Source organism: Hyla sarda, chromosome 10 (genome assembly GCF_029499605.1).
Source record: "Hyla sarda isolate aHylSar1 chromosome 10, aHylSar1.hap1, whole genome shotgun sequence".
NCBI lineage: Eukaryota > Metazoa > Chordata > Amphibia > Anura > Hylidae > Hyla > Hyla sarda.
The window spans coordinates 62,749,280-62,776,163 of NC_079198.1; the positions used below are offsets into that span (position 1 = coordinate 62,749,280).

Sequence of the window (26,884 nt, forward strand, 5' to 3'; positions counted from 1 at the left end):
GTCGGCAACATTTAAGCAAGCTGCTGTGTCATACTGATGACCCAACTCACAAAGTTTTATCCTATGCACAGGATAGGGTATAACAATTTGATCATGGGAGGGTCCAACTGCTGGGACCTCCTGCAATCTCAAGAATGTGAACTCGGGTTGGCACTACATTCATTATCTGCGAGAGCTGCAAAAATAGCTCAATGCTATCTCTAGCAGCTCATATAGAGAATGAATGCACATCGCACTGCTCTATTCTGATGAATGACCCCATTCTTGATGGATAGGGAATAGCTTTGTGAATTGGGACTACCCTTTTAAGATCACACATGTGTGTTTAATGATGTGTACAGACTCAAATATATAAAAAAGAAACAAAAAAGGAAGCGCACTAATGTGCCATGATTCTGTTAATCAAATGTGTAAAGGTATGTGAAGGGTGTTGCGCTCACCTGAGCGTGCTGTGTCCAAGGCACAACACCATTATCTGGTTTGATCCCCGATCTTTGGGGGACGCATAGTCTAGGAAGGGCTGCTGGCACCTCACCGTTGCGGGAACTGGTCCTGGACGTCTGGTCGATAGAGGTAAGTGTGGGAATCTGTGATTCACGTAAAGCACGGTGCTCCAAAAGTGCTCCTTTCCAAGGTGAAGAATGTAATTCATAGCTGTGGGTCTGGTATTCAGTGAAGCAAGACATTCTTTATTCATGCAGGGATGTACAGGGATCTGAAGAAGAGGGGGTCTCCACTCCTTGAAATGCGTTATCCCTGTACATCCCTTTCTTGCTTCACTGAATACCAGACCCACGGCTATTAATTACATCCTTCACCTTGGAAAGGAGCGCTTTTGGAGCACCGTGCTTTTCGTGGATCACAGATTCCCACACTTACCTCTAATGATGTGTACAAGATGGCTAAATAAAACCATCATACGGTTACTAAATAATATCTTCACCCCATGGCTACATTTGACCATCACATAGTAGCTGTATAATGCTACTAGACTGTTCCTAAATAGAAACTCCTATAACACCATACCACCATACAGTGACTATTTAGTAATTGATGTTCAATGTATGTGATTACAGGCCAGTAATTCCACTGACTCAAAGGTCGTGTCTTTTCTGATTGTAGTAATTCATGTTTCCTCCATCCAGCCACACATTGTTTCTACAGAGTATGTTGCCTAGATGTCTTTGTCTTTCCAGCACTCTCCCCATTTATTCTCCACTACCTTCTACACATTCTGTTGCCATTCTGCTGCCCCTTTACACTGTACCATTGTGTGATTTTTGTTGTTCATGATGTCCCAATAAATATAGTTACTCCAATAAAACACTGACTACCAGATAGTGCCCAGGCTATTTTGCCTCCCCTTGTGTCCTGCAAAGTAATAGTGCCTCTACAGAGCAACAGTGCTTCCTTTTGTGTCACCACACAGTAATTCTGGTCCCAACACAGTAAATAATGTATCACTTGGAGCCCTAGACACAGAGTTTCACCTTATTATTACACACAGTTAAGGTGCTGCACATTATACTGGTTACATATTTACCATTATCTATATGGGAGTTACATAAAATATGTCAACAAGGTCAGACAATGTCAGCAGACCCTTGTTTTCCTGTGCTTGACAATAAATGTTTCAGATGGGAATACTCCTGTAAGAATCTCAGCCACTTTGGCAAGACTAAATTGTGTTGACCAGATGACTGTATCAGAGCATATTTTCTGGTGTTCCTGATATGCAGTGGCTAGGACAACAGGGGAATAAGCTCATGGGTGCCCAAGGCTCACTAATGTGCATAGAGAGTGAAGGCCAGTGTTTCTGGTCCACTCCCACAGAAGAACTACTGTAACATGAAATCATGAAATATTAATGCTAGCCATAATAAAAAGTTGTGTGAAGAAACAATGCTTGGTGGCTTACTGCATATGGGGCTGTGTTGTTGCAGACAATTTAGAGTTCCCATGCTTACTGTACCTCTCTGTGCCACTGAAAGCATATACAAAGGACACATGAGCTTCAGAACTGACCCATGGAGCAATTGAAGTGGCCTGGTCTAAGGAATCACATTTTCTTTAACATAATTTGGATGGCTGGATCTGGGCAAGAGGAAGCACCCACATACACTATGGGACGACAGCAAGCCAGTAAAAAACAGTGGGACTTCAATGGGAAAAACACATCAAGAACTGATTTGTCAATTCTTGAGGCAGATTTAAAATTTTCCACAGAAATCAATGTCATGTGGATTCCATGAGGATGTCAACACAAACTCTGTGTCAAAATCTACATAAATCCATGTTATAAAGCTCAATGGTAGTGGTCTCTTATATCAAGATAATTCAATACATCTTGATACAATGTAAAAGTTGTTCAGAAATGATTTGAGAAACATGACAAAGAATTCAAAGTGTTGACCTGGCCTCCAGCTTCCCCAGATGTCAGTCCAATCGAGCATCAGTGAGATTTGCTGGAAAAGCAAGTTCAATCCATAGGGGTCTCACCGGGCAATTTACAGGATCTAAAGGATCTGCTGCAGATGTCAAGGTGCAAGATACCACATGACATCTGATAATTTAAAATATAGATTGTGAGCCCTGGTGGGGACACAGTACTGGCCATCACCAAATAGGTGGCATGACATCAAGACATAGGCAAGTTTATGTGATTGCCGATATATTCATTATTCTGCGTGCATTACTGCTCATGACATCAGCAAGACAGGGAGCTCTCCCTCTACCCGATGGATGTACACAATAAGGTGCGCACTCACTAATCTACAGTGAATATGTACTGAAGCCCGTAGGTGAGCATCAATGCTGTATCCATTCACTCTCTGTATTGTAAGTATTAGGTTAGTGGCAAGGCATACAGTACTGTATTATATGCTTTTCTGCTTAGTGTACAGTACATGGGTAGAGAGTTAGGCCTTTTACAGGAGTCCCTGCTCCTATATATACATTGTGTGATGTAAAACGATTTACAACTACATGTGTATGCCTGAAATGAATAAAAACAAATACATAAAGAAAGAAAGAAACCAGACACTTATTCTGAACACTAGAATGTGCTTATAAACCACCCATGTAAATATGTTGTATAGCACAATTATTGTGATGTTATCTTGTTTTCATTTGCAGGTACTGTAAAAATTATGCTAGTGACTTTGTTTTCAGCACTGTTAGCACAGACTCTGTGGGTTATTCTACAATTCACTTGTTATACTATGTTATACTACAGTGTTTTACTGTAGATGCACTATATGTCCCTGATGTGGTAAAAATCTATAAACTATGTTGGCAGTAGTGGAGTCACTGTGTGGTAAGAACCGCATGGAACACTTGGGAAACCTGTTAATGCAAACCCTGGGCTGTGGGCATATGCAAGAATGTTCAGGTGGGTCACAGTCTACTGGAGGGCGGTTGAGAATTAGTCAATGTTTTGTTTGCTCACAGACACTTGAATATAGGCCGATTTAGGAGACCTCTGCTGCATGGTCCACAACCCTGTAGGGGATGCTGCATGGAACAAGAGCTGGGGTCTAACTGTCTGCAGAGAGGCATGACCTCAAAGTCTGTTGTGAGGCCTGCACCTAAGACAGACCTTTCAGTCACAGCCATTTAATTGACACTGTTTTGCTGATGATGGTGCTGGAAATTAGCAAGAGGTGTGTGCCCTATGGAGAGAGAGAGAGAGAGAGAGAGAGAGAGAGAGAGAGAGAGAGCTATGACATTGACAAATGCCTGAGAGAGACAATTAGGAAAAAAACATCACGTGTGGAGGGATGGAAAAAAGATGGGACATCCAGGGAAGGGCTTCTAAGGGTAATATGCGTTACAATGTACAATGCTCAAAAAAATAAAGAGAACACTAAGATAACACATCCTAGATCTGAATGAATGAACTAATGGTATGAAATACTTTTGTCTTTACATAGTTGAATGTGCTGACAACAAAATCACACAAAAATTATCAATGGAAATCAAATTTGTCAACCCAGGGAGGTCTGGATATGGAGTCACACTCAAAATCAAAGTGGAAAACCACGCTACAGGCTGATCCAACTTTGATGTAATGTCCTTAAAACAAGTCAAAATGAGGCTCAGTAGTGTGTGTGGCCTCCACGTGCCCGTATGACCCCCCTATAACAACTGGGCATGCTCCTGATGAGGTGGCAGATGGTCTCCTGAGGGATGTCCTCCCAGACCTGGACTGAAGCATCCGCCAACTCCTGGACAGTCTGTGGTATTGGTGGATGGAGCGAGACATGATGTCCCAGGTGTGCTCAATAGGATTTAGGTCTGGGGAACGGGCGTCCAGTCCATAACATCAATGCCTTCCTCTTGCAGGAACTGCTGACACACTCCAGCCACATGAGGTCTAGCATTGTCTTGCATTAGGAGGAACCCAGGGCCAGGGATCTGAGGATCTCATCTCAGTACCTAATGGCAGTCAGGCTACCTCTGGCAAGCACATGGAGGGCTGTGTGGCCTCCCAAAGAAATGCCACCCCACACGCTTACTGACCCACCACCAAACCGGTCATGCTGGAGGATGTTGCAGAAAGCAGAAGGCTCTCCATGGCATCTCCAGACTCTGTCACATCTGTCACATGTGCTCAGTGTGAACCTGCTTTCATCTGAAAAGAGCACAGGGCACCAGTGGCGAATTTGCCAATCTTGGTGTTCTCTGGCAAGTCTCCTGATTTACTGGCCTTTCTCCTGGTAGTGCCTCCATACTCTGGACACTACGCTGACAGACACAGCAAACCTTCTTTCCCCAGCTCGCATTGATGTGCCATCCTGGATGAGCTGCACTACCTGAGCCACTTGTGTGGGTTGTAGACTCTGTCTCATGCTACCACTAGAGTGAAAGCACCGCCAGCATTCAAAAGTGACCAAAATATCAGCCAGGATGCATAGAAACTGAGAAGTGGTCTGTGGCCACCACCTGCAGAACCACTCCTTTATTGGGGTTGTCTTGCTAATTGCATATAATTTCCACCTATTGTCTGTTTCATTTGCACAACAGCATGTGAAATTGATTGTCAATCAGTGTTCCTTCCTGAGTGGACAGTGTGATTTGACTTGGAGTTACATTGTGTTGTTTAAAGGAGTACTCCGGTGCAAACCTTTTTTTTTTATTTTTTTTTATGATATGATGCCAGAAAGTTAAACAGATTAGATTACTTCTATTTAAAAATCTTAATCCTTCCAGTACTTATTAGCAGCTGTATGCTACAGAAGAAATTATTTTCTTTTTAAATTTTTTTTTGTCTTATCCACAGTGCTCTCTGCTGACACTCTTTTTATTATAAATATATAAAACTTAACAAAACCGAAAAACAGGCTTAACTAGCAATAACAAAGCACAACACAACAAAACCTGCCTAACCGGCCAGCCCAGCTTAGCTAATCTAACAAAACACATAACATTATACCTACATATAAATTACCTACATATAAATTATGAAAAATACTATCACACACACACACACACATACCCACGCATTCTTTACATAAACATAAAAATAGCTTTACTTAGCTTTAAACTAAACAACCAAACTTGGTAAAAACTCAACTGCACATTACATTCACAACTAACATCCACCCTTTTTTTTTTTTTTTTTTTTTATATAATTTTTTTTTTTTTACTTTTTTATTTTATTCATACACATATATATATATATATATATATATATATATATATATATACACATACACACATCTACACATACATATACATACATATACTTTTTTTTTTTTATCTACACTACCATAATATAACCAATATTTAAAGTAATATAAAAATGCTAACTAAATCTGATCCGACTGCCTATCCCCATCCCCTCATAAAATAAAATAATCAATCCATACTATATAATAATATATACAATACAAATATAAAAATACAAATACATAACCTAAATGCAAATATATACATAAACCATATACACCAAAAACCAAACTATACATCTACAAAACACATGACATCCTACACTAGTCTAACCCATCACCCACACAACCACCCACCTTGACATGGGTCAGAGTCCATAGTCCATGGATATCCAGTCCAGTCCATAACTGACCCATGCAAGCCCCTCCAAACATCCTCCAACCCACCAATTCCCCCACCCAACCTAATCTATACCCAAACCAACTATACAAATACAACTTCAAAACACAACATAACATCATATACAAATACAAAACAATACAACCCACCTTAGGCCCAAGTTCGGTCGCCTGTAAGCCCTTTAGGCAATACATATTCTGAAAACAAAACAAAAAGACTAGGGTGTACATGCATAGCCCACCACCAGGAAGAAGGATGGCAATCCTGATATTACTTTTTTAAACTCTCTCCACTAACGTTTCCCTTCGACTCACCCTACCGTTATCCCTTCAACAAACTGACCCTGCACTCACCCTCTCTCTGTCCCTATATTGCTATCCCTAACCAGAAACAGGGGTACTCTACCCAAGAGGTCTAGTACCTAGGGCACATCAAATGAAAAACCTCTCCACAGGAGAGAAGCCCTACTGTTACCAAGACTGCCATACTCCAAAGACCTGATCTTCCCGAGGTCACCGGTGATGTTCCTACAGACCTCCACCTCGGAGAGGACTTTCCGCTGTGTAGATACTAGACACCGTGCATTCCACGTGTAGTACCTAACCACTAAACTGACTACAAATAAAGTGCCCCGGTCTCGGCCACCCAGGTTCCTGAATGCCCCATAAGCCCACTCCGGATAGGTAAGGCCAGCAAGGTGACTCCAGCCAATGGAAGCGCCCACCCGGTTGTAGACCCCTACATTAAAAGGACAATGAAGCAGGAAATGGTCCATGCTTTCCAGCGTGTCCCCGCACTCTTCTCGGGGACATCCCCGGTCATCAGAGCTCCTACACTTCAAATTGTCCTTTACATATAGCTTCCCCTGAAAGCAGCGCCAGGCCAAGTCCCAAAACTTCTGGGGGATCCTTTTCATGTTTAAAAGGTACAACCCCACCCTCAGATCCCGACCTGGGCAGTCCCTGAGCGCCAGAGGCTTCTGGAAGTGGGTCAACAGAACCCGTTTGTCAAGGAACTGCCTTGACTGGGTCCTGATCTCCCACACTCCCAGACCCCACCGACGTATCGCCTTCAGAGTCGGGGTAGCATAAGCCGGAAGATATCCGTGTGGCGTACGGAGGTCCTTCACTCGCCCTCCTCTCTCCCATTCCTGGAAGAAAGGCCGAAACCATTCCCTGCAGGAGAGTACCCACGGAGGAGCCCTCTCTGACCAGAGGTTTGAGATGTTAGCTTTCAAGAAGGTGTTTGTTAAGAACACCACAGGGTTTACCATAGATAAACCCCCTAGTCTCCTCGTGCGGTACGTAACCTCCCTCTTGACTAGGTTCATCCTGTTTCCCCATAACAGTTGGAAAAACAGGCTGTAGATCTTAGTGTAGTAAGCCTCTGGCAAGATACATACGCTGCCCAGATAGATAAACAAGGGGAGCAGGTACGATTTGATCAGGTGTACCCTTTCCCTGAGTGTCATAGACCAACCCTTCCACTGGTTCACCTTCTGAGTGGCATCCTGGAGCTTACCATCCCAGTTTTTGGTGGAATAATCATCCTGACCGAATGTGATGCCCAAAACTTTTGCTGACTCTTGGGGCCCTGGAAGGGTGTCCGGGAGATCAAACGTGGGATCTCCCCCTCCCAGCCAGAGACTCTCACACTTATCCCGGTTGATCTTAGACCCGGATGCCTCCGAGTAGCGGTCCACTTCTGACATCACCACATCGACCTCCTCTCTCAAGGACACGAAAATGGTGACATCATCAGCGTACGCCACTACTCTCTGGGGGACATCCAGCTCCACCAGACTCATCCCGACTCCCGCCAACGGCCCACAATCTACCCTCCTGACGAAGGGATCGATTGCGAACACGTATAAAAGCGGGCTCAAAGGACAACCCTGACGGACTCCGGACCCCACCTCAAAAGAGCGGCCAGACCACCCGTTCACTAGCGGGAAACTCTCTGCCCCTGCATACAAGATCTTAAGCCAATTAACAAAAGTACTCGGTAAGCCATATCTCAGGAGGACAGACCAGAGGTACTCATGGTTCACCCGATCAAATGCTTTGGCCTGATCCAAGGACAGCAAGTACCCCTTCCAGAGACCCGCACTACTCCGCTCCACTGCCTCCCTGACACTAAGGACCGCACTTAAGGTGCTTCGGCCTGGAACAGAGCAGTGCTGGGCCCCCGAAAGGAGCCGGGGTGCAAACTTCACCAGCCGATTAAACAGTATCTTGGCCAGAAGTTTCCTGTCCGTATTGAGAAGAGCTATGGGCCTCCAATTCTCAATACGGCTGGGATCTTTACCCTTTGAGAGAAGAATCAGGGCTGACCTCCTCATTGACTTCGGCAGAGTGCCCGAGGAGAGACACTCATTGAATACCTCAGTCAAGAGGGGAGCTAAAGACTCCTTAAAGGTCCTGTACCACTCGGATGTTAAGCCATCCGGACCTGGCGACTTCTTAGGGGCGAGCCCCTCGATCGCCAGTCTCACTTCCTCTTCCCTGATTTCTACTGCCAAAACATCAAGAGAAGGGTCTACCCCTGGCTCAGGAATGGTTTCAGCCAGGAAAACCGACATCTTGTCTCGATCCAGATCCTTCCTCCCCAAGAGGTGCGAGTAGAAGGATCTGACAACCTCCAAGATCCCTGATCTGGACCGATTCAGAGATCCTGTACTATCAATCAGTCCTGAAATGACTTTACTACTCACTGACATCTTACAGTTTCTGTAAGGGTCGGGCGAGCGGTACTTCCCGAAATCCCTCTCAAAAACCAAAGATGCGTGCCTATCGTACTGACACCTCATCAGCAAGGATTTCACTCTGGAGATATCCTCTCGGCTACCTCCAGTCGAGACAAGGAGCTCGAGTTTCCTCCTCAGACCCTGATACAGGCGATACCTGTTCAGGGACCTGAGGCTCGAGAGCTGGCGGAAGAACCCCGCAACCCGCTTCTTGAATATCTCCCACCACTCCAGCTTATTACTACAGAGGCCCAGTAAAGGTACCTGACTCTGAAGAAAATCCTCAAAGGACTGTCTCACCTCTGCTTCCTCCAGGAGGGACGAATTCAGCTTCCAATAACCTTTACCCATCCGGGGGGTCTCTGAAACATTCAGGGAAAACAAAATCATACAGTGATCGGAGAACTCCACCTCAACCACGGACACTGCGGAAGAGACGGCTTCCTCCTTTAAATAAAACCTATCTATCCTAGACCTGCGACTACCTTGATGATAGGTGAAACCCGCGTGGCCCGAGGGGCTCCGGATGTGGGCGTCCTCTAGGCGAGCTTCTCTAGCTATGCTAATCAGTGCCACACTATCGCAAGTCAGCGGACCATTGGAGCCTCTCCTATCTTGGGACCTCGTGACATTATTGAAGTCCCCTCCAAAGATCACTTGCCGACTCGTAAAAAGAAAGGGCTTAATCCTCATAAAGAGATCTTTGCGGCCCCACTTGGTTTGTGGGGCGTAGATGTTAATGAGCCGGAGCTCTTGTCCCTTCATGAGGACATCTAAGATCAGGCACCTCCCCATTTCTAACTCAATAACCCGTCTGCATTCAACTGGAGCGGTAAAAAGGACCGCCACCCCACTATACGGCTCAGCCGCAAGAGACCAGTGGGAGGGACCGCGCCTCCACTCTCTTCTGGCTTTTACCAGAGAGGCTAGATCTGACAACCTGGTCTCTTGTAAAAAGAAAATGTCGGCTTCAACACGGCCGAGAAAATCAAAGGCTGCGAATCTAGCCGTATCCGACTTAATGCTGGCGCAGTTAATAGATGCCAGCGTCAGTGGGGTGAGTGCCGCCATCCTGGGTGATTGAGTTAGATGGCCTCACCCCTTATACCTTCTTCCTCTCCTTCCCTCTATCCCCATCTGAATCAGAGGAAGACCCTTTACCCCTTTTTAGGCTCAGAGACATATCCATCCCAGGATCTTTACCTCTGGCATCTGGTGTTACCTCCACCCCTGAGGAAACTGTCCCAGAGGAAGGAGGCTCGGCACCTCCTGGAGGCCGCACTGCCTCCTGAACCTCAAGAGGAGGAGGGAAGGTAGTATCCCCGAGGGCCTCATACCGATTTGAATGGACGATCAGAGGGTCGGAGACTGAATTGTTCCTTCTATGGTCTGAGGCTACAACTGAAGAGGAGGATGGCGCCACCTTACTCTTACCCTTTTTCCTCCTCTTCTTTTTCTGGCCACCATTTACTGTCTGCCCCTCCTCCTCCTCCTCATCCACAGTTTCGGATTCAGAGGCATGACTGGAGGAAGGAGCATCTTGACCTTCTTCCCTACGCAGTCTCCCCATCTCCTCGTCCAGTTTGGCCTCACCCAAAGCCTCAGAGTTATTCTGACCTCCTTCTGAGCCAGTGTCTGGAGTGGGACCCCGAGCTACCCCTGGCACCTGGGCATTCTCAAGGGCCCTCTCCAACCTGCGCTTCTCCTCTCGCCTCCGCATAGAGGGGGTCTTATGTTTTTCCTTCACTGGCTTTGGTGCCCCCTCTCCTCCACTGGTCCCTTCCCCCGCCGGGGCAACCGTTAGGCTTTCCCCAGCCGGGGCGGTCACAGCATTAGAGAACGAGCGCGGACACCGGCTGAACGGGTGACCTAAGTCACCACACAAGTTACACCGAATCTGTCCACAGGTGGCCGCCAGGTGACCCACCCCACAGCAGAGGGCGCATATCTGCTGAGTGCAGTTGGCACTAAAGTGGTTTGGGTCACCACACCTGTGGCACAGCTTCGGCTGCCCCTGGTAGAAGATCTGAATCCTGTCGCGTCCCAGGAAGGCGGCCGAAGGGATGTGGGTGACCGTGTTCCCTGAACGCCTGAGACGGACGGAAAACGTCCAGGCCCCTGACCATATATTGTGCTCATCAAAGTTCTTCCGGGGGATGTCCGTCACCTCCCCGTACCTGCCCAACCAGGTCATAATGTCATAACAAGAAAGTGACTCGTTACGTGTCAAAACGGTCACTTTCTTTACCATACTCTGGCGAGATACCGCTTTTACAGCGAAATCTCGCCATCCGGGCTCGTTTTTCATCAGCTCATAATTAGACCAAAAGAGATCTAGTCCCTCCGGCCTAACAAAGCTGACGTCAAACTCGGAGGAGCCGAAGGGGTGAATCAGGGCAAAGATGTCCCTAGCCCTGAAACCCATCTGGAAAAGAAGCTCCACCACCTTGCCCCTTTGGGGGCACGCATCTTCGCCTTTCCAGACCAGACGGGCCACATTCCTGCGACCTATCTCCTGCCCGGGTGTCTGGAGGGACCATACGGTCTCCCCATTCCTCTCTCGGAACGCTCCCAGACCATGTCTCTCCACCCAAAAAGACAGGTCCATCTCCTTTCCCTCTACCTGGAGCGTCCTTTCTCCTCTCTTCAGTGCCTCCAGGAGGCGCCGTTGCAACTGACCGTCACCAGATGCAGGAGGTAAAGATCCCACTGAACCCCCAGCCGCCACACTCGCATAACTCCTGGCGACCGGGGGGGCAGCCGGACCAGACACCGTCCCTATGTCCCTGCCTAGGCCACCTGTACTGCCACAAAAGCCACTACCACTCCTCCCATCTGCACCACTACCACTCCTCTCATTCACACCACTACCACTCCTTCCATTCACTCCACTACCACTCCTCCCATTCACTCCACTACCACTCCACCCATTCACACCGCTACCACTCCTCCCATCTACACCACTACCACTCCTCCCATCTGCACCACTACCACTCCTCCCATCTACACCACTACCGCTCCTCCCATCTGCACCACTACCACTCCTCCCATCTGCACCACTACCACTCCTCCCATCTGCACCACTACCACTCCTCCCATCTGCACCACTACCACTCCTCCCATCTGCACCACTACCACTCCTCCCATCTGCACCACTACCACTCTTCCCATCTACACCACTACCACTCCCACATACACCCCTCTCATCCACAGCACTACCACTCTCATCATTCACACTCTTTGTATTTACATTGCTTTCATTTACAGTATATATGGGATCAGCAGCTGCTTCACCCACTACCTCTGGGCTGGCCTGGATGTGTTTTAGCTTGGGCTTCTTGCTCCTTCTTAGGTCACCGGCGGCTGCCGACACTGACTCCTCCTCTATACGAGACGCCACCGTAGACGTCAAATCCCGAGGCTGCCCCTCCGGGCGCACCTCCACCCCTCCTTCTGCCACTGATGTGCAGGGACTCCCCTCCCTATCAGGGGAGATCCCTGCAGCATCCGCGCTACACACTGCGCCCGACCGCACAGGCTCAGCAGTAGGTCCCGGTGCCTGGACACTCCCCCCCCTCTCAGTGGAGTGCCCTGCAGAGCTGGTGACATTGCCCACAATACTCGGGGAACCGCTCCCCTTGCACACTGCCGCATAACTACTGCCCACCATTAGCCCGTCCTGCTCTTCCCTACCAGCAGGACGCATGACTGTAGCACCCGCGGCCATGTTGGATGCAGCACTGTACCCCCCGTGCTGGTCCCGTTCCACAGCAGAAGCGGGATCTGGCAGGGTGGGGGGACCAGCAGCCTGAACCAACTTTTCAGGTGGCCCAGACTGCTGGATAGGAGAGAAAACAAACTTCACTTGCTTCCCAGCCTTTTTCTTCTTCTTTTTCTTCCTTTTATTCTCCTCAGGGCCCAGGTCCTGGCCAAAACTGAAATTTTCCAGACGGGTGGGTGACTCCTGCATCACTATGGCCCGCAGGAGCCCCCCACCGACCGGGCTGCTGTCACCGCCATCACTGCTGTCACTTTCCTCTGAGGTGGTTGGTAAGGCGACTTGGGCAGGGTTAATATATTCTGCACTTGGGGTGACAGAGGTCTTAGGGGTACACGGGGTATCACACACATCCCCCTCACTCTCATCACCCTCACTGCCGCCATCTCCCTCACCACCTTCCTCCATCTTCTCCTCTGTATCAAACAGGCATTCTTCCTCCCCCTGACTATCCTCTTCCTCCTTCACAGGGGTCTTCATGATTTTATAGCGGTCGTTATTTTTTAACTTTTCCTTAAATATACCCGCTCCCTCTACGATCTGCATTCGGGCTCTCACCACCTCCTGCTCCTCTGCCTTCAGTTCACACACCCTGGCAGCAAACTTAGCCCTCATGGCCTTGGCAGAGTTATCTGTCTGGTAGCGAGCAAACTTCAGATCTTCCCTTAACACCTTCAGCTTCTTTCCCAGCTGCTCATATTCCACCAGCTTTGCCTGCATGCGGGATCCAAAGGTGGCAAGCGACTCCCTGGGTCCCTTCACCCCCCATTGCTGGGGTTCCATAACAACAGTCCCTGAAGACATAACTGTAATTTTCTTACCGGACGCCTTGCGGTTTCCAGCGACGGACGGGGGAGTGGGCTCCACATTACTGCGGAGCCTGCTGGATCTTCTCACCCCGTCCTGAGAATCGGCCGTAGCTCTCTCACTCCCACCCCCCTCCGGCCTAGTTCGAGGGGTGGAAGTCTGGGGCTCCATAGCAGGAGGTTCTCCCAAGGAGGCTGCCACCCTCCTGGGAAAAAGGCTGTAGGAAAATCTGCTTCAATCCCCTCTCTCTGGAAAGCCCTGGAAATCAGACACACCCAACAGCTGCTGTGTTCCACAGGAAGTGCTCACTGCTGACACCTCTGTCCATGTCAGGAACTCTCCAGAGCAGCATAGGTTTGCTATGGGGATTTTCTCCTGCTCTGGACAGTTCCTGATACGGGCATCAGGTGTCAGCAGAGAGCACTGTGGACAAGACAAAAAGAAATTTAAAAAGAAAAGAATTTCCTCTGTAGCATACAGCTGCAACTATTTTTTAATAGAAGTAATTTACAAATCTGTTTAACTTTCTAGCACCAGTTGATTTAAAAAAAAAAAAAAAAAAAAATATATATATATATATATATATATATATATATGCTTTCCACTGGAGTACCCCTTCCTTTTTTTAAGCAGTGTAATAGTTCTGGGTTGCTAAAAAGGTTTCAGTAACCTGGATCCAATACATTTTAACATATAATACCCTTAGAAGTGCCTCCCTGGATATCCCATCTTTTTTCCGTGCCTCCACACATGATGTTTTATTCCTGATGATGCAACAGTAGACTAGCTAGATCACCGAAGGGACCTGGACTGCTGACTGCTGGATGTTATTTGATGCGTTCATAGGTGTTGTGCTCTGAACATAACACCCTTTGGCCATCTTTCCATCTTTCACTTTTTTGTATTTACCATAACATTCTTCACAAAGTGCTCAACTTGTTTTTTTGTTTTTATTTTTGTTTTTTTTACCCCTTGAGAGAGACAATTGGCACTGGAGAAGCGGCTGGTGTTGTGGGTGGGAGCAGCGCTGGGCTGTACCTAAAACCAGGGTGGTGGAGAGTGTTAAAACTAAAGAGAGAAAATGTGAGATACTGAGTAGTGCATTGGACAGTCAGTGAGGAGAATAGGCAACTACCAGGCCATAGGTGAAAATAATGGAAGATGGCAGCTAACCAACAAGCATCTAGCTTGAACTGTTGCTGAATGTAAGAACTGTAATGTAAGCTTGTGAACTTGGTAAATATTGGGACTTCCAAGCCTGTTGCCATTCAATTAGCAATGATGGGATCAAGTTATCTGTCTGTAATTTATTACTGCTGCACCATTTCATCTATGGTGTCATCACCTTAAGACCCCCTTGCCTTGCCAAGGGTTCATCGACTACTCCAGTTTGATCACGCTACAAGACAATCATGAGTATTTTCTTTTTTACATTGTAGTATGGTAGCATTCAAGTGTAACAACCTTTATCCCTATGACCTGTCAGTCCACCAGCTAGGATTAAGTCTTAAAGGCAATAGACACCTTTAAATAGCATGTTTGTTCTGTATACTTATTATTGTGCAACAATTTTTTCCATAGGTCAAAATTTTTGCTTACCTTTGCTTGCACAACCTTGGAAGGTTCTTGTGTACTTTCCGTCTAAATTTGTACCCAGCTTATATACTTTCCCCTGCAAACTCCCTTTTGTGTTCTCTCCTCTCTTTCTTCTGCCTATGGGAGTTGCCCTCCAAGGTTTCTCTCTCTCCATACAATCTTTGAGCTCTTGTGTAGCTTACTCCCCCTCCCTGCTTTTATTTCTAACAATCCCTAACACTGATATAGCAGAAAGTCCATCGGACAGATTTATTCTAGATTTTCCTAAATAGCTGCTAAATAGTAGGAAATGTTTATGGAATTCTACTTAAAAAGTTGTTTCATTTTATAGCCTGCTAGGTCAAAGTATCAAATGAAACCATACCTGCCTGAAACCAACGCCAGCGCTTTGGTCCACCCTTGTGCCTGCGTCTACAAACAACACTTACAGATCCTCTTACTGTGCCCCTTACTGATAAAGTACAATGAATAAGGACTTAGGACTAAGGAGTTCAGACTTCTGTTGTCTTGTCCGTTTTTTTTTTTTTTTTAATGCCTGCACAATAAAGAAAAAAGATTGTATGAGACATTGCTGAACTGGATGTCTGTGGTGCCTGTGTTTACCTCCCCAGATGTGGCGCTCTCCCAGCTCTGCTGATGAGGTTTCAAGCATACTGAACATCGTCAGCAGAGTCAGGAGAGCTCGCCATCAGGAGAAGTAACACAGGAACAATGACAGACAATAATGCCAGCAATGAAGGAAGCAGGGTAAGTATGGCACAGCCTGTAGTGTGTTTTTAATTAAAGGAGTAGTCCAGTGGTGACCGGGTGGTGAACAACTTATCCCCTATCCTAAGGATAGGGGATAAGTTTGAGATCACCGGGGGTCCGACCGCTGGGGCCCCCTGCAATCTCCTGTACGGAGCCCCGACAGCCCGCGGGAAGGGGGCGTGTCGACCTCCGCACGAAGCGGCGGACGACACGCCCCCTCAATACAACTCTATGGCAGAGCCGAAGCGCTGCCTTCGGCAATCTCCGGCTCTGCCATAGAGATGTATTGAGGGGCGTGTCGGCCGCCACTTCGAGTCTGGCCTCCGTACAGAGAGATCGCAGGGGGCCCCAGTGGTTGGACCCCCCGTGATCTCAAACTTATCCCCTATCCTAAGGATAGGGGATAAGTTTTTCACCACTGGACTACCCCTTTAAATTGGATTACCCTTTTAATAATGTCCTTTTCAGCTATGCACATTGGTGACATACTGTATTTAAAAAAAATATTTTAGATGCAGTGAATGTGAGTCTGGTTTGGTAACCACACTGTAATCTATTGTATTATAATCTATTGCAGTGCCCCGTAAACAATACATTATTTTCCTCTTTGAATATTCTATCCTCTGTAGATTGTTTTTCACTGCAGCTTTCTTCCCTCCATAATCTTATTGATTTTACTAACTGTAATATGACAGTACAGTAGTTACACTGAAAATTGACAGTGCAAAGGTTATGGATTGAATGAATCCAGAAAATGAATAAGCCAGTTACCTTTCTTACAATGGAGGCACTAAAGCAAAACAAATGGAATGGGGAGGGGGCTATCTGGGTAGTGATATCTGTAACCTACAGCTCAGAGCACAAATGACACATTTCTAAACTACAAGCTCCGGTTTTCAGGGTGCACTAATAATATATGAAGGAATGCAGACAATAAGTTGATACTTCTTTGCTTCCTGAAATGTTAACATATAGAGTCAATATTTATGCAAAACTATTTTCTCTATCGTGAAATTACATTGTTATGTAATTATCAAAATTGTCGCCTTTCAAGTGATAGACGTTCTGACAATAAGCCTTAGACAGTGTAAAATAACATTCCTTGCCACTTCCCTGCTGGCACAGTCTTCATACAGCTAGCACTGTTTATGAATGGGCATTACATGGGCTGCTGGGATGACCATCGGCTCAATACCTCAACCAAAGCAAGTGGTCCATTCATAGAGTGCAAGCTACTGGAAATGCCACCTATTGTTTTCTAATGGCCTTTGCAGGATACTGGCAGGGATATTAGATTTTTCAGCTGAAATATTGTAAGGATTGTTACTGCAAGGATGAAGAGTTCTCCATAGTGGGATGCAGAAGTTGCAGACTCTACAAGCGTCAGAATTTTTTTGTGCAGATTTGTCACAAATACGCAGTAAAAAACACATATGTGACATAAAGCTCTTGTTGCAGATTCATTGCGGACCTCACCCCTATACACAGAACATGAGAAAATGAATCACAAATCCACACAAAAAATGAGCGTCTGCAAATCTGCAGGTAAAAATTGCAGCAGTTCTGACCCATGTGGATTAAACCCAAGAGGGGAAAAAATGTTATCGCCAGGACACAGTGTGGCAGCAGCTACATAAAGAGTTTAATCACTTTTTTACTCACTGGAGTGCTGCCCCTCTCAACACTGCTGCCCTAGGCACTAGACCCTAATGCTAAATACAGTGACCCCTCGTCCTACGATGGCCCTGACATACGATAATTTCAACATGCGATGGCCTCTCAGAGGCCATCGCATGTTGAAGGCAGCATCAACATACGATGCTTTTGTAAGTCGGGGCCATCGCATAAACGGCTATCCTGCAGCGCTGACTGCTTCAGCTGCCGCCGGATAGCAGTTTACGGGGCCCCGTGCCCTGTGCTGACGATCACTTACCTGTCCTCGGGGCTCCGGCACGTCCTCTTCGGGATCCTCTGCATCGCCGGCGCTCTCCATCGTCGTCATCACGTTGCTGCTCACGCCGTCCCGTCATCCAATAGGAGTGGCGTGCGTAGCGACGTGATGGCGGTGACGGAGAGAGCGGATGCCGGGGAAGCAGAGGCCTTGCCGGAGCGTCGGGGACACCTCGGGGACGGCGACATCCAGGGCAGCTGTGACGAGCGGTGATGGTCCGGAGTGGCGGGGACAGATGAGTACAACTTTCTCTAACAGTGGTCTACAACTTGCGGACCTCCAGATGTTGAAAAACTACAACACCCAGCATGCCCGGACAGCCAACGGCTGTCCGGGCATGCTGGGTGTTGTAGTTTTGCAACATCTGGAGGTCCGCAGGTTGTAGACCACTGTCCTATACTTTACATTGCACGGATCCCTCAACATGCAATGGTTTCAACAAACGATGGTCCATTTGGAATGGATTACCATGTTATGTTGAGGGACCACTGTACAGCCCTGGCCATGACAACTGGCATCTATAATAGTTTACTTGGACTTGTAGTGCAGAGGGATGGATTTCACTCCACTGCCTTACACCATTACATTGGGCCTTTTCTCTGGCGTACTATGTGTTGTGAGATGTAAAGGTTTTTTAAAGGGGCCCTGATGTCACTTGCTGCTCCGGTACCTTCTTTAAGCCATCTGTGTCCTGAAATATCTGGACCTGAACCTCAGTTTTCTAGATGGAAATGGATCTCATTGATAGACTCCGGTAAACATTCTGTAATGGTAGATTTTCCATGAAGATGCGTCGGATTCAGCTGATGCTCCAACATTTCTTTGCTCTTGCAGTTTAAAGGTCAATGACTGTGCATCACTCCTGAGGTGTAATGTATGGTTAGCGCCAGTATTCCTCTGTCTCCTTGATGGCCCCGACATACGATAATTTCAACATGCGATGGCCTCTCAGAAGCCATCACATGTTGAAGGCAGCATCAACATGCGATGCTTTTGTATGTCGGGGCTATCACATAAACGGCTATCCGGCAGTGCTGACTGCTTCAGCTGCCGCCGGATAGCCGTTTACGGTGTCCCGTGCCCTGTGCTGACGATCACCTACCTGTCCTCGGGGGTCCGGCGCGTCCTCTTCAGGATCCTCTGCATCGTTGGCGCTCTCCATTTTCGTCATCATGTCGCTGCGCGCGCCGTCCTGTCATCCAATAGGAGCGGCGTGCGTAGCGATGTGATGGCAGCGACGGAGAGCGCGGATGCCGGGGAAGCAGAGGCCTTGCTGGAGCGTCGAGGACACCTCGGGGACGCGGCGACAGCGATAGACGGTGACCTCCAGGGCAGCGGTGATGAGCGGTGACGGTCTGGAGCGGCGGGGACAGGTGAGTACAACTTTCTCTAACAGTGGTCTACAACCTGCGGACCTCCAGATGTTGCAAAACTACAACACCCAGCATGCCCGGACAGCCAACGGCTGTCCGGGCATGCCGGGTGTTGTAGTTTTGCAACATATGGAGGTCCGCAGGTTGTAGACCACTGTCCTATACTTTTCCTCAACATGCGATGGTTTCAACATACGATGGTCCGTTTGGAACGGATTACCATCATATGTTGAGGGACCACTGTACAGCCCTGGCCATGACAACTGGCATCTATAATAGTTTACTTGGACTTGTAGTGCAGAGGGATGGATTTCACTCCACTGCCTTACACCATTACATTGGGCCTTTTCTCTGGCGTACTATGTGTTGTGAGATGTAAAGGTTTTTTTAAAGGGGCCCTGATGTCACTTGCTGCTCCGGTACCTTCTTTAAGCCATCTGTGTCCTGAAATATCTGGACCTGAACCTCAGTTTTCTAGATGGAAATGGATCTCATTGATAGACTCCGGTAAACATTCTGTAATGGTAGATTTTCCATGAAGATGCGTCGCATTCAGCTGATGCTCCAACATTTCTCTGCTCTTGCAGTTTAAAGGTCAATGACTGTGCATCACTCCTGAGGTGTAATGTATGGTTAGCGCCAGTATTCCTCCCTCTCCTTGATGGCGCCGACATACGATAATTTCAACATGCGATGGCCTCTCAGAAGCCATCACATGTTGAAGGCAGTATCAACATGCGATGCTTTTGTATGTCGGGGCTATCACATAAACGGCTATCCGGCACCGCAGACTGCTTCAGCTGCCGCCGGATAGCCGTTTACGGTGCCCTGTGCTGACGATCACCTACCTGTCCTCAGGGGTCCGGCGCGTCCTCTTCAGGATCCTCTGCATCGTTGGCGCTCTCCATTTTCGTCATCACGTCGCTGCGCGCGCCGTCCTGTCATCCAATAGGAGCGGCGTGCGTAGCGATGTGATGGCAGCGACGGAGAGCGCGGATGCCGGGGAAGCAGAGGCCTTGCTGGAGCGTCGAGGACACCTCGGGGACGCGGCGACAGCGATAGACGGTGACCTCCAGGGCAGCGGTGATGAGCGGTGACGGTCTGGAGCGGCGGGGACAGGTGAGTACAACTTTCTCTAACAGTGGTCTACAACCTGCGGACCTCCAGATGTTGCAAAACTACAACACCCAGCATGCCCGGACAGCCAACGGCTGTCCGGGCATGCCGGGTGTTGTAGTTTTGCAACATATGGAGGTCCGCAGGTTGTAGACCACTGTCCTATACTTTTCCTCAACATGCGATGGTTTCAACATACGATGGTCCGTTTGGAACGGATTACCATCATATGTTGAGGGACCACTGTACAGCCCTGGCCATGACAACTGGCATCTATAATAGTTTACTTGGACTTGTAGTGCAGAGGGATGGATTTCACTCCACTGCCTTACACCATTACATTGGGCCTTTTCTCTGGCGTACTATGTGTTGTGAGATGTAAAGGTTTTTTAAAGGGGCCCTGATGTCACTTGCTGCTCCGGTACCTTCTTTAAGCTATCTGTGTCCTGAAATATCTGGACCTGAACCTCAGTTTTCTAGATGGAAATGGATCTCATTGATAGACTCCGGTAAGCATTCTGTAATGGTAGATTTTCCATGAAGATGCGTCGCATTCAGCTGATGCTCCAACATTTCTTTGCTCTTTCAGTTTAAAGGTCAATGACTGTGCATCACTCCTGAGGTGTAATGTACGGTTAGCGCCAGTATTCCTCCGTCTCCTTGATGGCCCCGACATACGATAATTTCAACATGCGATGGCCTCTCAGAAGCCATCACATGTTGAAGGCAGCATCAACATGCGATGCTTTTGTATGTCGGGGCTATCACATAAACGGCTATCCGGCAGTGCTGACTGCTTCAGCTGCCGCCGGATAGCCGTTTACGGTGCCCCGTGCCCTGTGCTGACGATCACCTACCTGTCCTCGGGGGTCCGGCGCGTCCTCTTCAGGATCCTCTGCATCGTTGGCGCTCTCCATTTTCGTCATCACGTCGCTGCGCGCGCCGTCCTGTCATCCAATAGGAGCGGCGTGCGTAGCGATGTGATGGCAGCGACGGAGAGCGCGGATGCCGGGGAAGCAGAGGCCTTGCTGGAGCATCGAGGACACCTCGGGGACGCGGCGACAGCGATAGACGGTGACCTCCAGGGCAGCGGTGATGAGCGGTGACGGTCTGGAGCGGCGGGGACAGGTGAGTACAACTTTCTCTAACAGTGGTCTACAACCTGCGGACCTCCAGATGTTGCAAAACTACAACACCCAGCATGCCCGGACAGCCAACGGCTGTCCGGGCATGCTGGGTGTTGTAGTTTTGCAACATCTGGAGGTCCGCAGGTTGTAGACCACTGTCCTATACTTTTCCTCAACATGCGATGGTTTCAACATATGATGGTCCGTTTGGAACGGATTACCATCATATGTTGAGGGACCACTGTACAGCCCTGGCCATGACAACTGGCATCTATAATAGTTTACTTGGACTTGTAGTGCAGAGGGATGGATTTCACTCCACTGCCTTACACCATTACATTGTGCCTTTTCTCTGGCGTACTATGTGTTGTGAGATGTAAAGGTTTTTTTTTAAAGGGGCCCTGATGTCACTTGCTGCTCCGGTACCTTCTTTAAGCCATCTGTGTCCTGAAATATCTGGACCTGAACCTCAGTTTTCTAGATGGAAATGGATCTCATTGATAGACTCCGGTAAACATTCTGTAATGGTAGATTTTCCATGAAGATGCGTCGCATTCAGCTGATGCTCCAACATTTCTTTGCTCTTGCAGTTTAAAGGTCAATGACTGTGCATCACTCCTGAGGTGTAATGTACGGTTAGCGCCAATATTCCTCCGTCTCCTTGTCTTATTAGCTGCATGCAGTTCTAATTTCATCCGTGTCAGAATTAAAACATTGTCAGAAATGTCACCAGTCCCCTTACTTGCCCTAAGCTTCATCATGCGGTGTTGCCTTGAGCTTGTGTAGAAGAAAAAGGGCAGGTTGCCAGCAGTGTCCGACTTATCTCTTTAAATTGTTCCCTATGCCGTGGTATGAGGTGCTATCGGTTGTGAATGTTAATGTCCCTGTGTGTGCTTCTGTCTCTCTCGCTTTCCCTGTGCGAGCGTGTGTGTGCGCACCTCACTGCCTCTCCAGCCCATCTCCCTGTCTGTATCTGAGTGCATGCATCTGTGTGAAAGAGGGAGAAAAATACATCAGTTTAGCACGGACATGCCTCTCTAACAAGGAGAAGAGGAGGAGAGAGTGAGTAGAAAGGGAGAGAGAAAACAGCAGAATGACAAGGGACATTTAAACTGCTCATATATTCCGTCCACAAGCAGAGAATCTAGAGAGACGAAGTCGGGGAGGATATAGACCTGTGCAGATGCAACATGCAGCCAGGTTCAATTCTCGACAAGAGTCCATGACATAAACAGAATACTTCTACTGGGAATTGTTTTTCATTCTTTTTTTTTTTTTTTTCTTCTCTCATTTATTTTCTCCATTTTCCAAGTCAATTCTTTTTACCCAGAAGAAAAGAGAAACAGCCAGAGGAAAGGTGATTTTAATTTTCTCTCGCATTCAACGCTGTTTAACTTTGAATGCAACATGTGTAATGTGCTCCTTTTACCTTGATAGATTCCAAACAACCTTGTCGGGGGGCAGAGAAGAAGAAGATTGCAAGCAAACTCTAAGCAAAGCAGATGGAAATAAGAAGGGGCAATGTGAAAATCTAACCTCAAGCCTCCTGCCAGGAATAAAGGACTACCCCCCCAACCTCCACACACCTCCTCGATTTTGGAGAACCAGGGGCCAGATAATATGCCTGGTGCATAAACGTGTTCTGGTCTTGTGTTCATGTTGTGTTTCTGCCTGTCACGGCATGACATCAATGGAACTGACACAGGGATGTATTAAGAGAAGCTTAGGCTGTTCTGGCAGGTCCTAGCTTACCACCAGCTGCCTCTGTCCCTACCGGTTTTGGGGAGCGGTGCAATGATAAGGTAAGTTGGAAGGATTTCCTACTTTTATATTCTATCTTCTCAGGGCCTGAATAGAGAGGTAACGCAGAAGTCCCGATCTGTAATCAATTCTCTATCTAGAAGGTCACATAGCATTTCACCCTATTTGAACACAGACATATATGGTAAAAGTTCTTTTTATGAAATAGAAACTCTGGGCAGGTTTGTCTTGGTGTAAAGGCTTCACTTTAAACAAAAAGTGTGTTTCTTGGTCTGATTCTCTTTCAAGAAAATATCAAGGGCATTCTCATAAAAAGGGAACATTCTATGCTGTATCTTCTCTATTTCCACTGCAAGAAATAAATACCAGATGTATTCAATGGAAATCTTTTTTGACTTTTTTGCCCATAGGGAAAAGGATAAATCCCATCATATCTTGTTAAAATTTGGATCATGGGATGTGATTTGCAGTATGTCACGGCTGCTGCTATATGTGCGCTAACCAGGCTGATGTCAGATGTTTCAGTCTTTGCACAAATGTTTACAGAGCCACAAGTTCTAATGTTAAATGTTTGGCTGGCTGAGTGTATATGTGTATCCCTGTGTCTGTTTGTGTATGCCACACAGTGTGCCTGTTTGTATCTCCAGTTCCTCTGCATTACATCCTTTTTTTCTCTTCATGTTTCATGGGCTATTGGCTTTGGAAGGCTTATCAATTTCCATTTGAAAAGCTGTTTCTTCTTTATTTAATTGCCCTTGCTTCTTGGCTGGTTTTGCTGGTGGGCATGTAAAGGGGGGGAGGTGGAGGGGGGGGGGGTGTTACACAGCTCAGAATGTTAAATAATATATATATCTTTGGAATCTAAAACACAAATGTCCGCACATTAATATGCCCTAGGATGTATACCAAAATGATATACAGTAATCCTTCATGAGAAAAGGACAAATTGCTATTGTTTTTTTTATAATATCTGGCACAAGAGCTGGTCTGAGCACACATTTAATCTTATTTAATCATGCAGGCTCCTGCGTTTCCCCCAATGCTGACCGTCAGGGTCATATAGCAAGCTGTACGCATGGCCCCCTAGCAGCTTAATAGTTAAATGCACAGATATGAAATCTCTGTTTCTCCAATTGATTGACTGGGTTACAGCTATGGATCAAATGTGCTGTACTATGTCCTGTATACTCAGTTGCAGTTCTACAATCTGGAGGACTATGTGACTATGTCTTTAATTTACACGACTCCTCCAGCACTTTGCAGAATATCCTATGAGACTAAAGGGATCCAAAAATCTAAAAGTAAAAGTTCTCAAATTGGCTGAAAATCGACTTTGTTCTTATTCATTATGTTTCCTGTACTATTGTAAAATGTGATAATATTTCATCCATTTTTAACTAGGCAATCTAGTGTGGGCCACAAAGATATTATGCTCTGCTGCATAGCCTGGTTGGTGTATTGACTTTGAACACATAGTGATGAATACTAATATTTTCCTACTTGTATCTTTGTATCTTTCCATTTCCTCTACCATTCAGATTAATTTATCATTCAAATTATGATGGGACCATTATACTCCAACAATTACAGTTCTGCTCCTTTAAGGGGCTAGCCTTTAAGGCTTTTAAGGGGCTAGACCTTTAGACTTTCTGCTCGCACTAATCAGCACCACCTATTGGTTAGAAACAGAACTACAGCTACAAATAAAAAAACTATTGTAAAGATGTGAAGATGAAATGTAATATAGATTCTCATGGATTTCAATGTGCAATTCATATCACCTTTATGCTAACTGAACCACAAGTCATCTATTCTGCCTTGCTTGATAGATCTTTTCCTATATGCGAACGGGAAGAGATCCATAAATCAAGGTTGGTAGGGAAGGAAAAAGCCACTGGTAACTGCCCCATTGACTTATTAAAGGGGTATTCCAGGATTTTTTTTTTATTTGACTATGCTACAGGGGCTGTAAAGATAGTGTAGTTCATAATATAGTGTCTGCACCTGTGTGGATGGTTTTCTCATAATTCTTACGTGATTTTCACCCCAATATTTATTTTTAACAGCATACAAAATGACTGCTGTCTCAGATTTTTCACAGGTTGCAATGCGGTCGAGGTCAATGGGTGGAGGGATCACTTGGTGGGAGGAAGATGAATCTGCAATTAATGCAACAGCTGTAGGCACCCCGATTGAAAACCACAGGTCTTTTGAATGGATCTAGCTCATTTATGTTTCAATGGGTGGGGTGGCTGATGTGTGGGACGGAGCAAAATGGAATTATGGGATTTGTAGGCAAAATAGAAAAGTCAAACAGGAAATATCAGTTCACAAAATGATAGCCACATTGTTATGGTAATCTCACAACATAGCCATTTAGCCCCAAGACAACGCAGATCCTTGCATGAGCATTACTGTCTGCCAGGTACATACTAAAATCACCTTATGGTGGAGAACCCCTTTAAATGCAAAATCCAAGGAAACCTCAATCACAGTCAGTGCACAATGCCACATCATTTATCCAAAAATAGTAGGGGAGATTTGACAAAACTGATACAAAGGAAAAGTGGGTTCACCTGTGAAGTATAAGAGCTGGTATCTTATTGGATGCAATACACTGTACACCTGTTTCACTTTATTTTGCGCCAATGTTGTTGAATTTCCCACAGAATTAATGGTTATTTAAGTTTAGTTGGCAGAGACATGTAACGTGTTCTCAAATACCCCCATGACCAGCTGTACCCTCAGAACCTACATGTATTCCAGCTTCCATCCATCTGTTGCAGACTTATTAGTTCTCATTGAAAGGAATCCAAATGCCCTCCCATCTAGCACAGCGACCGCCGGCTGATCTATTTGGCTTACATACAAGTATTTGCCAGTCAATTTTTATTAGTAGAATTGTAATGTACAGAATGACTTTTTATTTCTTAAAACCTAACTCTTCAATAAGTTTTGCTCTTTGTATTAAGGCATTCGAGGGCAGCAAAAGGAAGAAACAAACTTGGTTCACCACAGACTCTGAGTGTCCCCAGTCAATACTATTTGTATCTGTCTAGACACAGTTATATTATGTATATTTTAACATGCTCTTTCAAATGTTCCTCTTCTTCTGAGATTTAACAAATAGATTTGATCAACCCATTACACCCCCAAGAGGCCCATAAACCATCACTGTGCAATAGCTTCTATTCTCCTGAGCACACAACAGGTTAATTGAGTGCATACTAAAATCTATCTCCTCCTCACTATAGATAGGACTCATGAGTCTGCAGGGAATATGAGCTCATCAGAAGTAGTGTGTGTGTGTGAGACACCAAGGGGACACATCTAGGGGACACGCCAGTGCAATAGAGAACCCAAAAAGAAGAACGCAGCCTTCTAAACTTTACGCACAGGAACTATTTTAGCTTTTTTATAATAGCTAAATCCCATCTGCCACATTTAATGCACTTATTTGTTAAAGATCAATTAGCCTGCTAGATGTATCAGTAGACAGTTCAGCGTGATGTGCCATGCTATTCACTTTACCGATTTATCTAACATTATTTGTCAGCTGTGAAAATTACTTCTTATTGCTTGAGATTAAAGAAATTCAAGCAAAAGTTCACCTTTAGTGAACCAAACCTGAACTTCTGCTTCAGACAGCAATTCCCCAATATACCATGTGTATTGGAATTATTCACTGTACAAAAGAAATCTTAGCAGGCAGAGTAGGGAAGAAATTGGCTCCATAAACCCATCAGCAGACATAAGCCTCATGGGTCAAAAACAATAGAATGGTTGCAGAATACAGGCTGCTATGAAGAG

The 26,884-nt window shown here is 46.4% G+C and overlaps 1 protein-coding gene across 5 annotated transcripts in view; it reads left to right on the top strand.

Annotated features, from left to right (window-relative positions):
* Positions 1 to 22,161: 22,161 nt before the first annotated feature.
* The window catches only part of GRIN2D (glutamate ionotropic receptor NMDA type subunit 2D), an 855,799-nt gene continuing 851,076 nt past the window's right edge, over positions 22,162 to 26,884 (top strand). For 4 of the 5 annotated variants that reach the window (XM_056544763.1, XM_056544766.1, XM_056544762.1 and 1 more), the window contains exons 1-2: positions 22,162 to 22,670; positions 22,751 to 23,115. The gene's annotated coding sequence lies outside the window, so the exon portion shown is untranslated. Of the gene's footprint in view, positions 22,671 to 22,710; positions 23,116 to 26,884 lie in introns of those variants that run through there. The other variant, XM_056544765.1, reaches the window with a different exon arrangement.